General features: G+C 34.4%; 1 long non-coding RNA gene across 2 annotated transcripts in view; it reads right to left on the bottom strand.

The window, feature by feature from the left end:
- LOC134807676 (uncharacterized) overlaps positions 1-14,123 on the bottom strand; it is an 841,508-nt gene that overhangs the window by 154,416 nt on the left and 672,969 nt on the right. The gene's annotated exons all lie outside the window — the stretch shown is intronic.

Raw genomic sequence — 14,123 nt, 5'->3', positions numbered from 1 at the left:
AGTGGAAACAACCCAAATTCTCATCAATTGTTTAATGTAATGAAAAACAAAATATGGTATACCTATATAATGGAATATTATGCCACAATGAAAAGGAATGAAGTAGTAACACATGCAGCAATATGGATGAACATTGAGAACATTATGCTAAGTAAAAGAAGCCAGTCACAAAAGACCACATATTGCAGATCCTATTGATAAGAAGTGTCTAGAACAGCAAATCTATAGAGACAGAAAGTAGATCAGTGGTTGTCTAAGTGGGAGTGTATGTGAGGGAGGCAACAGAGAGTGACTTATTTTGAGATGGTGACATTTTCTAAAACCAGATCTTCATAGCTGTCACAAAACTCTAAAAATATGTTTTTTAAAACGCCATTGAAGGGCCGGGCGCAGTAGCTCACGCCTGTAATCTCAGCACTTTGGGAGGCCAAGGTGGGCGGATCACGAGGTCAGGAGATGGAGACCATCCTGGCTAACGCGGTGAAACCCCGTCTCTACTAAGAATACAAAAAAATTAGCGGGGCGTGGTGGCGGGCGCTTGTAGTCCCAGCTACTCGGGAGACTGAGGCAGAAGAATGGCATGAACCTGGGAGGCAGAGCTTCCAGTGAGCCGAGATTGCGCCACTGCACTCCAGCCTGGGTGACAGAGCGAGACTCCGTCTCAAAAAAAAAAAAAAAAAAAAAAAGGCCATTGAGTTACCCACCTTATACTGGTGAACTTGTATGGAAATTACACCTCAATAAGGACATTAAAATAACAAAATCAATAATACAAAAATGGAATCTAAACATTGCTATTGGAAAGGTACACCATATTCTGGAAGAATGTTACTCGGAACATCAAGACACGTCCTAATAAAATTATTATGCTTTAAAGAAAGAATCCTTTGAGTGCTCAGCCAGAAAAATAAACTGCTTTACAACAGATAGAAAAGCAGGTTTGCATCAGGCTTCTCAACAGCAACATCCAATGCCATAAAAGAGCAAAGCAGCATCTACAAGATACTCAGAGAGACTAGCTTCCATCTTTCTGTTGTAGAATCTTAGAAATGTATTAGCCTTTCTGGCACTTCTGAAACTAGGTTTTCAGTTTTCCAAAATGTTAACCATAGACCTGCCCTCCGATAGCAAGATAAGTGAAAACATACAACCCTGAAAAACTTGTACACGAATGTTCACAATAATCAAAATTGACATTTTGGGTAAATCTAAATGAATTCTATGGCCTTCCTGCAATATTAAGGTAATAGAGGCTGAAAATACCTGTGTTTCTAAAGGCAGACCTTTTGGCCAAATGGAAACCCACCACTGTGTATAGATATCCCTGGAAGCTCAAGTACCTTAATTTGCTAAATGCCACATTACAGGATGCCATGTGGCCTGCCCAACCTTTCCAACTAGGCTTATTTTGGTTTTACAATGTAATAGATTTTCCTTTTCTTATTACTGTATTTTATAAATGAATTATGTATTATTCTAAGAGATTATAGCAGCTACCCTAAAAATTATAGGGAATGTTTACCTACTGGGAGCTATCAATATACATGTCCTTTATAATGTAGTTTAAAGAATGAACCATCTTTTTATGAATTAAATATTACATTATTATATTAAAAGTCACATTTTTAATTGACTCTAAATCACTCTGGAAGACGACTTAAAAGTAATTTTCTAGAAACATGTTTGTTTTCTTTTACACAGAAGTAGAGTCATTTCATACATTCCAGCTATCAAAAGAACGTGGAGATTATGTAGTATAATCTTCTCACTGTACAGGCAAGCAAACTTGGTTCACTGGACAATTGATGACAATTAAATAAATGTAGAGCTGAAACCAGATTCTAGGTATCTGCTTGTTTGTCTAATGCTCCTTAAACTGCCCCATAACCTCCCATTTTCTTCTGTTTCTGTCTGTAGTCATAAACATCTCATTAGTTTATTCATTCTGTAAAAACATATTCATTATCCACTATGTGCCAACTATTCTTTGAGATTCAGGAGATGCAGAGGTAAAGAAAATAGATAAAGTCCATGTTCTCAGGGGCCTTTTTTCTCTGATCACACGTGGCTTCTGCAGAATCTCATTGAAATGGCCTCCCATTCCTGCTGTTTTTACCATTCTTCACCAAGGTCCATCTTCATCAGGTACCCAGGGCATTTCTATTCTCTGTCTCTCTAAGTGTCAAGGAAAACAACCCAAGTAGCCTTATAGCCTGAGGCAGACCTTCCTCCAAGTCTTCTGTGTTCCCCTCACTGCCCCAGTGTGGACGACATACCCCTGCTCTGTGCTCCCTTAACACTGTGTGCTTACCTCAGAGCACCACAACCTGGAAAGGTATTTATCTGCTTATTTGTCACTCTTTCTCTTAAATTATGAGCTCCTTGAGGGCAGGGACTGGTGTCTTGTTTTTTCCGATATCTCTAGTGTCTGCACCTGACCTGGAACAGAATGAGTGCTGACTAAATCTGTTGTCGATTAAATTGAGGATGTCTGCACAAACAAAAGATCTTATATAGGGCTTTTAAACCTTACTGAAAATGAGTTTAAGTAAAGGAATTCTTCCTCTTAGGGTCATTTGCAACTTACTAGTTCCAAACTAATTATCAGTAAATAATGTCAAAAATATCCAATTTATTTTTGGATGATTTTCTTCTCCACACCGATGTCATGTTTTTCTCAATGCAATGTGTCAGCAAGGGACACATCTCATAGCTGTGGAAGAATACAACCATCTCTTCTACTTATCCTACTTAACTCAGGATAAGATGCTGATGCTAGAATTTTCACAAAACAGAGACAAGTTCTGTTCAACTTCTGAGAAAATTACTTCGGTTTTCTGTTAAATGCCAAATTGATTTAAAAATTGCCACATGATAAGTTGCAGCATAAAGCAATGCACAACTCAGAACTGGGGTAGTTGTCAGAAGCTATCTTTCAGAACTGAGCTGTTTTCATTTGTGATTGACTGAAGGAGGTCTATGGTCTAGTTTCAGAAAGAGAAAACAGCAATAACAAAACCCTCAGCACCAACATGAAATTCTACACATTCTGGTTTAGTTATTACACAGGCCAATTTATAATTCTTTCTCAGCTGGAATCTGAAATGGCAGTCAATAAATTAATTCATATCTGAACTTTTATTCTTTCACTCAGTCATGTTCTCTAATTGAACACTGCTTACATTTTGTATTGGGAATGTAAAAACACTCCAGGATATCTTTGCATTAAAGGGAGGTACATGAGTTGTACTACATAATTGTCTTTGAATTGTATTACAAATAACTCTACAAGAGATACTAAAATTTGTCCTTACTATCTACTAAATACTAAGAGAAATAATGTCAACACACCATCTACTGTTCTCTGCAGCAAAGGTGTGTGTGTGTGTGTGTATTGTTGATGTGTATATATCCACATATATATACACATATATGTATGTGTGTATATGTATTCATATAAAATTTGATATTTTTAGTTTTGTCATAAAAAATCAACATTATTTTCTCAAATAAATCACTAGCTACTTTAAAATTCAATATCATTACTTTATCTGAGTCACTAAGGATTAGGTGTTATTCAAATTATTAGCAGGAATAGTTCCCTGGTATTCTTCCTAGACTTAACCTGAGTATTAGTTAGAATAATTCTAAAGCAGAGGAATAGTTTTAGAAAGTCCTTCATGTTCCATTCTTTCTTTAGGAACTCCTGGTTGAGTCTATCTGCTACCCATCTGGGAACTACAGAGACCATAAACATCGTAATGACCCATTCTCCTTCCAGTACCTCAGGCAGAGTTATGGGAAAGTGAAATAAATATAACATACAATGAATGCAAGCCCATTTTGATTGTGTATTAACATTTATTTATCTGAAATGGAATTCAGCATTAGTGAGACTATGATTAAATTTATATTCTTCTCCATACTAGAGATTACTTAACTATTTAAGGCTCAGTTACCCATGATTAAATGGTTTTGCATTTTAAATATGGTATGTCAGGTGTCTAATACTGTTTTTCACACGTTAATGACTCAATGGATTTATATCTGTTATCCCTTAATATATTCCTAGTTATCAATAAACAATGTGAAATGTCACAGTACAGAGATAAGGTAGATATACCTAATTGGAAATGGCAGTCTTTCCCAAGGATTTAAAGCCCTGACTAAACTATTCCTTCAGGCAACCATTAAGACCAGTTGCAAACTGCAAATACTTTTTTTTTTTTTTTTTTTGCCATCTCTATTTTAGCTACTGGGTTTACTGCCCTGGGAGTTTTAAACACAATGTCTGCCTTTAAAAAGGTGGATCCGGTAGGTTGGAAAAGTAACATAAATACAAAACATAATGAATAGTTTAAGGTTGAATACCAGTTCTTTCCCAGGTTTACCAGTCTATAAATATAAATGCAAATGAGTACAGTATATGATGAAGTGAAACAGCAGGAAAGTGTGAAAAGAGCTCTAAATTTAAATAGCAAAATTAAAAGAAAAATCCTACTTCTTTTATCTAACTGGTTATTCAATCTTGACTTTATTCACCAACCTCTTTGGGAAGCAGATTTTCCTCTCTAACATAAGGGGATAAAACTTGACACAGTATTTTTCAGCTTCATCGTGTTATGATTAAGGTTGGAAGTAGAAGTAGGAAGTGATTCTTGAGCTTTTTGGGGGGAGTGAAAACTGGTTGGAGCAGGGTGCACCTAAAATAACCTTTGAAAGATGAGCTGAATTCAGTCTGGCAAAAGCAGGTGAAGGTGGCATATGAGATGAGAAATCATTGTAAGCAATGGCTCTTAATCAGACAATTCCAGACAAGTTTAATAGCACGATGATGGTGATGATGATGATGATGACAACGAAGATAATGCAAAATATTTTAGATTATAACAATACATCACCACCATCACCATGTGCCATCTGCCATTCCATTTTGAGCAAATTATCCCTCAGGCAATAGTTGCACTTGCTAGATTTTACACCATGTACAATACAGTTTGGCTCAAATAAAAACCATCTAAAACTGGAATGCCTTTGCCCCAGCAAAAATTAAAAAAGGTGTGTGATGTCTTCATTAATATGCTAATTTGCCCATTTCCTCTCAGAGTAAACATAACGCCCCCATGCACAGGTTGACCTAATTAACAGTATAAAGTTGTTTCTTTCAAAGCACACATCCAAGAAACTACTGTGTTAAAAAGAATGAAACCTATAGGGATTTCAGCCTTTATGGAGAAATGGGTTAAAGAAATAGAACTATGATAGGGCTTAATATTGTTTTCAATCACTAAAATAAAAATCAATAACATATTACATAAAGACAACACCAATTATGTGTCAGTAATATTGAAATGTTCACTATTGATTTCCCTCTGCCATCTTCTAATCATGATAAACATCTCAGGAATCCTGCTTCTCTAAAATTTAATTGCTTATATATGTGTACTGTATTGAATATTAAGTACATATTGAAAAACATCTTTTTCTGCACCTAGTCTTTTTTCTAATGTCTCATACCGTTCTTCACAATGTCATATGCCAAGTCCTGCCATGATGCACAGTCACTAGGACTGCTAGATTTAGTAAGTAAAAATATAGTGTCAAATTAATTTTAAATTTCAAATAAACCAAAAAATTAATATAAGTATGCTATATATAAATATATATATATATAATTCCAAATTAATAAGACTGGCATCTTATACTTTATCTGGCAACCGTAACAGTAACTGAAATAATTAAAAATGAAAAAAGATTATTTCCAAGTAAACATTTCTTATGCTTTCTTCACAAAATCCAAAATGACATATGATCAGCTTCCCTCACAGTAATGCTTTATCAAAGCACATATACACAGCCTCTTTTACAAGTATCCCAGGGCCACAGCAACCTCTGTCCCTTCCATCCCACACAATCTCGGGAGCATTAAGGCATTGGTTATTTTTCCTACATTGTCCTCTTTTTCTCCCCAAGTGTCAACACTATAACATTCCATTATGCTTTGTCTGTATTTTTTCAATTTTCCAAACACCAGTATCCCTTTTTTCTAGTTATGTTTAACAATGTGCAACATCTGACTTCATATTTTTGAAGTGTAGACAGAAGGTAACTTGTGTGTACTCTACTAGAGTTTTACATAAAGAAAACTTGCATTTTTGAAGGTTTATCTTATTTAAGTATGTATAGTTTTCTTTGACTCAGTCAAAATACTGATAAAAGATCAGATCAGAAATATTTATATAAAAATTATTGTCATGAAAATACCAGTAGAATATATATTTAATTTCCAAATACGTATTCACTTTATTTGTATTAACATTTCTGAATAAACAACACGGATTTTGCCATTTACTAAAGGCCAGCTTTTGAAATGGAGGCCAGTATAAGGGAAATTTAGTTCAGATCCTCAAGGGTGAAAAAAAAAAGCTTTTGTATGTGAAAATTCTGGACTATTTCCAATGCAAAACTTTCAGATGCACTGAATTATTCATTTGTATTTGGAAAATATTATGGGCTAACAGCTGAACAAATAAAATGGCATGTTAAAATTGTAGTTATTGATATCTAAAAGCATAAAATGGATTTTAAACTGTTATGGGAGCATTTTACCTTATTTTACAAACCGGTAATGTTCCATTAAGAGTCATTCAGATTTTTAAAAATGAGGCAAGTATAAGTAACAAGATAACTGAACTGAGAGCAAGGACTCTCATTTTAATTTCTTATACAAACAGAAGGCATTATGATTTTTAACAGACATTTTCTGCCTCTATTTTCTCATCTGAACAGTGGGGATAATATCTTTCAGACAGCTTGGGGGCTGAGGAAAAGCAAGTTGAATAGATTTCTCCTATAAATCTAGGAAAGAAAAAAGAGAGGTTTCATATCAGCAAATCAGGAGAATATCCTGTTTTAGTCCTTTTCTCATATTCAGCTAAAATAGGTTGTGAGAATTCAAAGTCCTCAAACTGTTTTTTGTTGTTGTCAATATTTTTTGTGGTTCACATGATTTGTTCTCAGATTTTTCTTTCTAAACTGACTTTTTTTTTTTTCCAGAAAAAGAAGGGAGGCCTTTTCACTTTTATTTGTTACACTGGGAAACAAACAAGACAAAAGAAAGGCTTTGTACCTGCCCTGGGATTGAGGGTACTTTTTCAAGCTAACACTCTCTATGTATTTATCATATACTTATTCATTTGGTGGGGAGGTTAAGCTTTCCAAGGAGAAAGAAAAAGCAGGAAAACCTCAAGTCACAGTGCTCTGATTCTCCTCTAGACTTCCAAGCAGTTCATCCTGAGAAAGGAAAGTTAACCAGCCCAGCCCGCGTTGAAAGGCTACTTAGTATGCTTCTGATTGTGGAGGATTGGGGACCAGGCGTCAAAGTACTCCTTCTGACTACAAGTATCTCTACCCTGAGAGTTCCAGTAAATTGGGTTTTCTTTTCTATTATACATTTCTAATTATGTTTACTGCCTCTTATAGACTGAATCCAGCTTGCCTTCTGTCAGTCTTCACAAGGCAATCCTTTGCACCCTGTTGATGACATACTTGGCTCTTTGGTCCTTGTGATGGTTAATACCGAGTGTCAACTTGATTGGACTGAAGGATACAAAGTATTGTTCCTGGGTGTGTCTGTGAGGGTGTTGCCAAAGGAGATTGCCAAAGGTGGACTGGGAGAGGCAGACCCACCCTCAATCCAATCTAATCAACTGCCAGCATGGCTAGAATAAGGCAAGCAGAAAAAGGTGGAAGGAGCTGACTTGCTGAGTTTTCCGGCCTTCATCTTGCTCGGGTGCTGGTTGCTTCCTCTCCTAGAACATCAGACTCCAAGATCTTCAGCTTTTGGCTTCTTGGACTTTACACCAGTAGTTTGCCTGGGGCTTTTGGGCGTTTGACCACAGACTGAAGGCTGCACCGTCCGCTTCCCACTTTTGAAGTTTGGGGACTCAGACGGGCTTCCTGATTCTTCAGCTTGCAGATGGCCTATTGTGGGACTTCACCTTGTGATCTTGTGAGTCAACACTCCTTAAAAATCTCCCCTGCACATATCCATCTATCCTATTAGTTCTGTCCCTCTAGAGAACCCTGACTAAGACAGTCCTCTTTAGTTTATCTTATAAGGAAGGAGTCAGGACATAAACACTGCTTTGAAGTCCTGATGAAGTCAAGATTCTCAAACTTAGGTTGATGAATCGCAATAGGTGTGGCCTATATTATCTGTCAGTGCTGAGGTTTGAAACTGACTGCAGACTATATTCCTTTATCACAGGGTTGTGCCCTTGAAGAGGCTGTGCTGAGAATAAGAGATTGTTCATAAAGAAGGCTTGAATCTAGTGGAAGTTTAGTAAATGATGGTTAATATTTACTTCAATATTTCCAGCACCCAGAACAGTACCTGAATTAAAAGACATTCATGAAATATTTGGTAAATGGATGAAAGTACTTAGCTTAAAGGTGGTAGTGATTTTTCTGTTCATGACATTATTATTTATTTATTTCAAGTTTAAATATCTATTTTGGACTGCTAGGTTACAAATTAAATTATATAATACACTTGAAGATCTTCTGTGACCTATACATTGATAAACACATCTAATAGATTATTGTTGTTAGGCCTTTTCAACTTAATAGAAAAGTATGAACCAATTGTTGTAAGTGAAAATATGTTTAGCAATTTATTTCCTTCTTATTGAACTGGTTAAGCATACCCCTTACCTGGGTACACAATTAAACCTTGCCTTGTTTTCATGAAATCTCATTCTGCTTTATTTATTTATTTATTTATTTAGAGTCAGGGTCTTGCCCTGTCACCAGGCTGGAGTACAGAAGCACAATCATGGATCACTGCAGTCTCCAACTCTTGGGCTCAAGTGATCCTTCCACCTCAGCATCCTGAATTGCTGAGACTACAGGCATGTGCCATCACTTCTGGCTTCATTCTGTTCTTTTGGATCCTTAGATGGTTGACTACCTAAATACAATTACTATATACTATAGAGCATGCACTGTTTTTACTGAAAACACATTGGGGTCATTCCCAGGAGTATATTTGGATCCTCTGGGATTTGTTTTTTAAATCTCTTATTCCACAACTAACCAAGATATTGTACTATAGCAATTCTGCCTTGATTATTTTTTCATTTCCTACTAAAACTCCAAAAACTTGTCATTCTTAGTTCATTTCTTTCTAAGAAAACTTTCTTAATTTCTTCTCAATTTTTATGGAATTCAGTGCTGCTTACTTATTATAATGTTTGGGTCCCTTAAAAACTCTTAGATACTGAAACATTAGCAAACAAAAAGCCATTAAAATTATTCTACTGAATTAAATATAGAAACTTACAACAAAGGAATAAGAATTAACATTGTACATCAGAAAAATATCTGTTTACACTTGAATCTCCGCTGTAGTGCATCATCCATGGAGCTAAATTTAAAGGTTTACTTATTATTCATGGCACATTATTCTGGAGTTTTGTCAAAAATTAAAACAGAGCTGCTCTATTATTGTATATCAATCAAGTAAAATAAGAAATTTGTTTGTATATATACATGTGTATGTATATACATACACACACTTTTTAAAAGCATAAATGTAACAGAAATTGGCTTTTTGTATTTAAAGCTTTAACAATGACTTTACTATTTGACCCCGGAATTCTTCTCCGAGGAAATTACCACAGGGAAAGTATTAGGGATGGGTTCATGCATTTATGTTTACAAATATTTATTACTTTGTTCATTATAATAAACACAGGAAAAATCTAAAATTAAACAATACAGGAATTTTGATTTTAATTTTATCATATTTATATAATGGATTACTAGGTCACATTGAAAAGTGTGCCTTACGAGAATGCTAAGAGGTCAATGGACATAATCTAATTCAAAGGTGAAAAAATACATTTTCAAAATTATAATTAATGTTTTTAAAACTTTTGCAGGGATCATGAATTATATTAGTATTCTGATAAAAGACATCAATCCTTTACCTAGAAAAAAATGCTCTAATGCAAACAAACAACAAAATGGTATGCAGTTGGGAGAAGAGGGTGAGATTCCCATAGCCATTTTGGGGATGCTAGGTAAAGGAAGCCTGATATATATTGCCATGATTTTCTTAAAAATAAACTGTATCTATTTTTTTTAATTTTATACACATATATAGAAAACGTTCAGAGACTTCAGCAGCAAGGTAGGCTAAGACTGTCCAAATAGATTTCCTTTCTGCTACAACACAGAGAAATACTGAGTAATACCACATCCATGTGCACACACACACATATGTACACCACATGAGTACGTGCATGCACACACACACGTGTGGACGCACACACACACACACACACACACGGAGCTAAACTGGACAGCTACACTTAACAGAAGAAAGTGGACATCTTCAGGCATAGAACAATAGAAGACAAATGCAGAAGAAGAAAGGTTACTGATATCATAATAATCTTGTCGTTTCAGAGGAGGATTTAAGCTTTTCACCTGGATTTGTAATGCTCTTGGAGATGAGACATGACCTTTGGCCTAAGCCAGACAAGAGAGCTGGACCTGAGATTCCAGCACAAAGGAGATCATCATTGGATAGACACTTGATGAATTTTTATTTTATCATTTTTGTTTTTAATAATTAGATGATTTAATTTTTTTTGGTCACTTAAGATTCACAGGTTTGGGGTATCCTTGACTAAAAATGAAATTGCAAGAAAGAGAAGAGACTGTTCTAAAATAATAGACATCAGAACCCGAAGATACACATTGCCAATAAAATATTTTTAACTCTGTGCTTAAGTGTGGTGGGAAAGTTTTAGAGATAAGATATCAAATTTTACATAATTCTTACTTTTTAACTATAATTTCTTTTACTCACTCTTTTAATCATATAAATCAAAATCTCACAGACATTTACTAGTTAGGGATTTTTACCCCTTACATAAACAAACACTGGCTTCCTAAAGGGAATATTTTGGGTTGTCATAACTTCATTCAAGCATTTTTCAGTTAAGTTAAAAGCAAAAGTAAAATCACTGCAAAAATATAGCTGCCATTGTACATCTACTACTGCTGAGCAATAATGCATGAATGAAGACAGCCCCTTACCCATAGCCAGTCGCTTGAGAGAAACTTGAATAAGCAAATCAAGCACAAGCAACAGAGGCAGACAGAGGATGATTGCATGGGTCGCTGAATAATTGACATTGCCTTAACAGTTGAATATTTTCAGTGTATTCTAATTCTGAGAAAAATTGTGATAAATATACACTTTTTGTCAAAATCTAATTAAGATATCAACAACGAGCAATCAACTTGACAGAACCTGAACAGACCATATACCAGAATAACAAGGCTCTTATAAGACAAGACATTTGATACTATGTAACTTTTGGGGAAAAATTCTGAGATTCCTCAGACTCTAAACTCAAGGCTGGCTCCTACCAATAGTGTCTCTGTTATGGTTTGACTTGTGACCCCCTCAAATTTGTGTACTGAATTCTTAACCCTAAGCACCACATTATACGAGCTTATTTGAAAATAGGATTGTTGCAGATGTAACTAAGATGAGGACATACTAGAACAGAATGGGCCTCTAATTCAATGTGACTAGTGTCCTTATTTAAAAAAAAAATAAACACAGGCATGCACACAGGGATAACACCATGTGAAGTTTAAACAGGAAACTGACATGATGCAACAGAAGACCAAATACTCCAAAGATTGCTAGCAAACCACCAGAAGGTACGAAAGAAGCATGAAAAATACTCTCCCAAACAGACCTCAACATCAGAAGGAACCAACTTTACCAACACTGTGATCTCAGACATCTTGCCTCCAGAACTGAGAGACGATATATTTCCATTGTTGATACCATGCAGTTGTGGTACTTTTATACATCAGCCCTAGCAAACTAACACAGTCTCCTTCAAAATATACAAATCTCCTCTCATCCCTTTCCCCTTCATTAGCACGGTTTCTCTATTGATTCTTGCTAATATTTAAAATACCAAATTATTTGACTCTTTTGAGGCTTTCCAAAAACTAATTTAACTTTTTAGAAAAATAGTCATGGACTTTGACTGTGGTAAACAAGCTTGCTAAAAACAACTTCCTTTTATAAACAGAGAGGAATGCTGGATAAAGTAAATAGAAAAAAATGTTTTAAAGAGACCTAATTTAAAAGAAAGGCCAATTAGAAAGAGAGCTGAAGAAGAATTTAGTAAACTAAAAAACAGAAGTCAGGAAAGTATCCAGAATTAAACTCAGAGAAAGACGTAAAGATAATAGAAGTGAATACATAAAAGGTATGATGAGAACTTATAATGTGTGTACCATAGCAATTCTATAACAATAGAATAGAGAGAATAGGGGAAAAGAGTCAATATTCAAAGTGGTGGTGAATGAAAATTACCCATAATTGAAGAAAGATTGAGTCCTGAAAAAGTGTCAGTATCAAAAGTGTTAAATTAAAAAAAAAACTTAAACACTTCTTTTAGAAGTAATAAAAATAATACAAACTTCCCAAATTCAAGAGAAAAAGTTGCCCAAAAATTTCTAAGAAATGATGACTGCTGGATTGACAGTAGTGTTAGAATCAACCACAGTTAACAAGACAGTGAAAAAATAGATTTTAAGTATTAAGAGAAAATATCTGTCAACTTAGAATTGTATACCTAGTTGGGATTTTAATCAAGAGTGAGGGCAAAATAGATATTTTTGTCCAAGGCATTATACTCACAGATTTCACTGAAAGAATACCAATAGAAGTACTTCAAGGGAATATAATTTAACTTGGAAGAAAATAGTGGACTCTAAAATAAAAATAAAACAATATAAAATAAAATAGGAATATAAAATAAATTAGTACATGTATTGTCTATAAAAAGTATTGATAATGATGAATTCTGAGTTCTTAAATTCAAAATATAGATATGGAAGATGAGACTGGTGATTGAATTTAAAAGATTAAAGTTTTTGTATTCGGAACAGGTTGATAGAGATATTCAGTCGTGACAGACATAGTTAACACAAGTATTAAATCATTAAATTCAAAACTGTCAAAGTATAAAAATAGAATGCATAATTTTAAATTAATAGAATAAAGGAGTAAAAAAGAAACTTGACTAACGTATTAGTCCACTTGTTCTGTTATTACAAAATACCAAAAACTGGGTAATTTATAAACAACATAAATTTATTTCTCACAGTTCCAGAGGCTACGAAGTCCAAGTTTAAGGTTCTGGCATGTGCTGAGGGCCTTCTTGCTGTGGCCTCACATGGCAGAATTTGGAAGGTGCAAGAAAGAGTGAACCCACTCCCACAAGCCCCTTTTATAGTAGCATTAATTCATTCGTGAATGTGGAGTCCTCATGACCGAAACACCTCCCGAAAGTCCCCACCTCCTAACATTGTTGCATTGGGGTTTTGGGGTTTGTTTCCAACCTATGAATTTGGGGAGTCATATTCATACCACAGCAGCTAATAAAATAGATTGAGAAAAATAATTAAAAGAAAGCAAAGGGAAAGCATGGCATAGAAAAAAATAAAATAAAAAAATCCATATATATTAATAGTCTCAAAAATGTATGTGGATGGAAATTTTCTGTTTAAGCTCAGAGATTTTTCAATTATATTTTTCTTAAAAACAAATAAACTTGTAATATGTATATAAAATACATACCTAAATAAAAGATATTCTTTCAGTAAGGTTGAAATTAAAGATATAAAAGAAGCTATATTTGATAATACTAATGTAAAAAAGGTTATGCAGCCATATTAAAATATATCAACACAGATTTTAAGTAAACTACATTATTTTTATAAAGTGGGTCTTTTAATATATGTAAGTTACAGAATGGTAGATATTTGTTGTATTAATCAATATATCCTATATGTCTAGAATAGTACCTGGCACATAATAGGCATTCAGAAATGTTTGTTTAGTGAATGTTTAATAAATACTAAAAGAAAACATTAGCAGTGAGTTAATACAATTCTCTTCATATATAATTAACAACTTGGTTTCAAAATATAAATGAACACACATTATGTTTACAAGGTATGTGTGCACACACACACATGAAATTTTAGCAAAATAAAAAAAAAAAAACAAGGCAAAC

Source organism: Pan troglodytes, chromosome 11 (genome assembly GCF_028858775.2).
Source record: "Pan troglodytes isolate AG18354 chromosome 11, NHGRI_mPanTro3-v2.0_pri, whole genome shotgun sequence".
NCBI classification, from domain to species: Eukaryota; Metazoa; Chordata; class Mammalia; order Primates; family Hominidae; genus Pan; species Pan troglodytes.
This window is presented reverse-complemented; position numbering and strand designations above follow the sequence as displayed.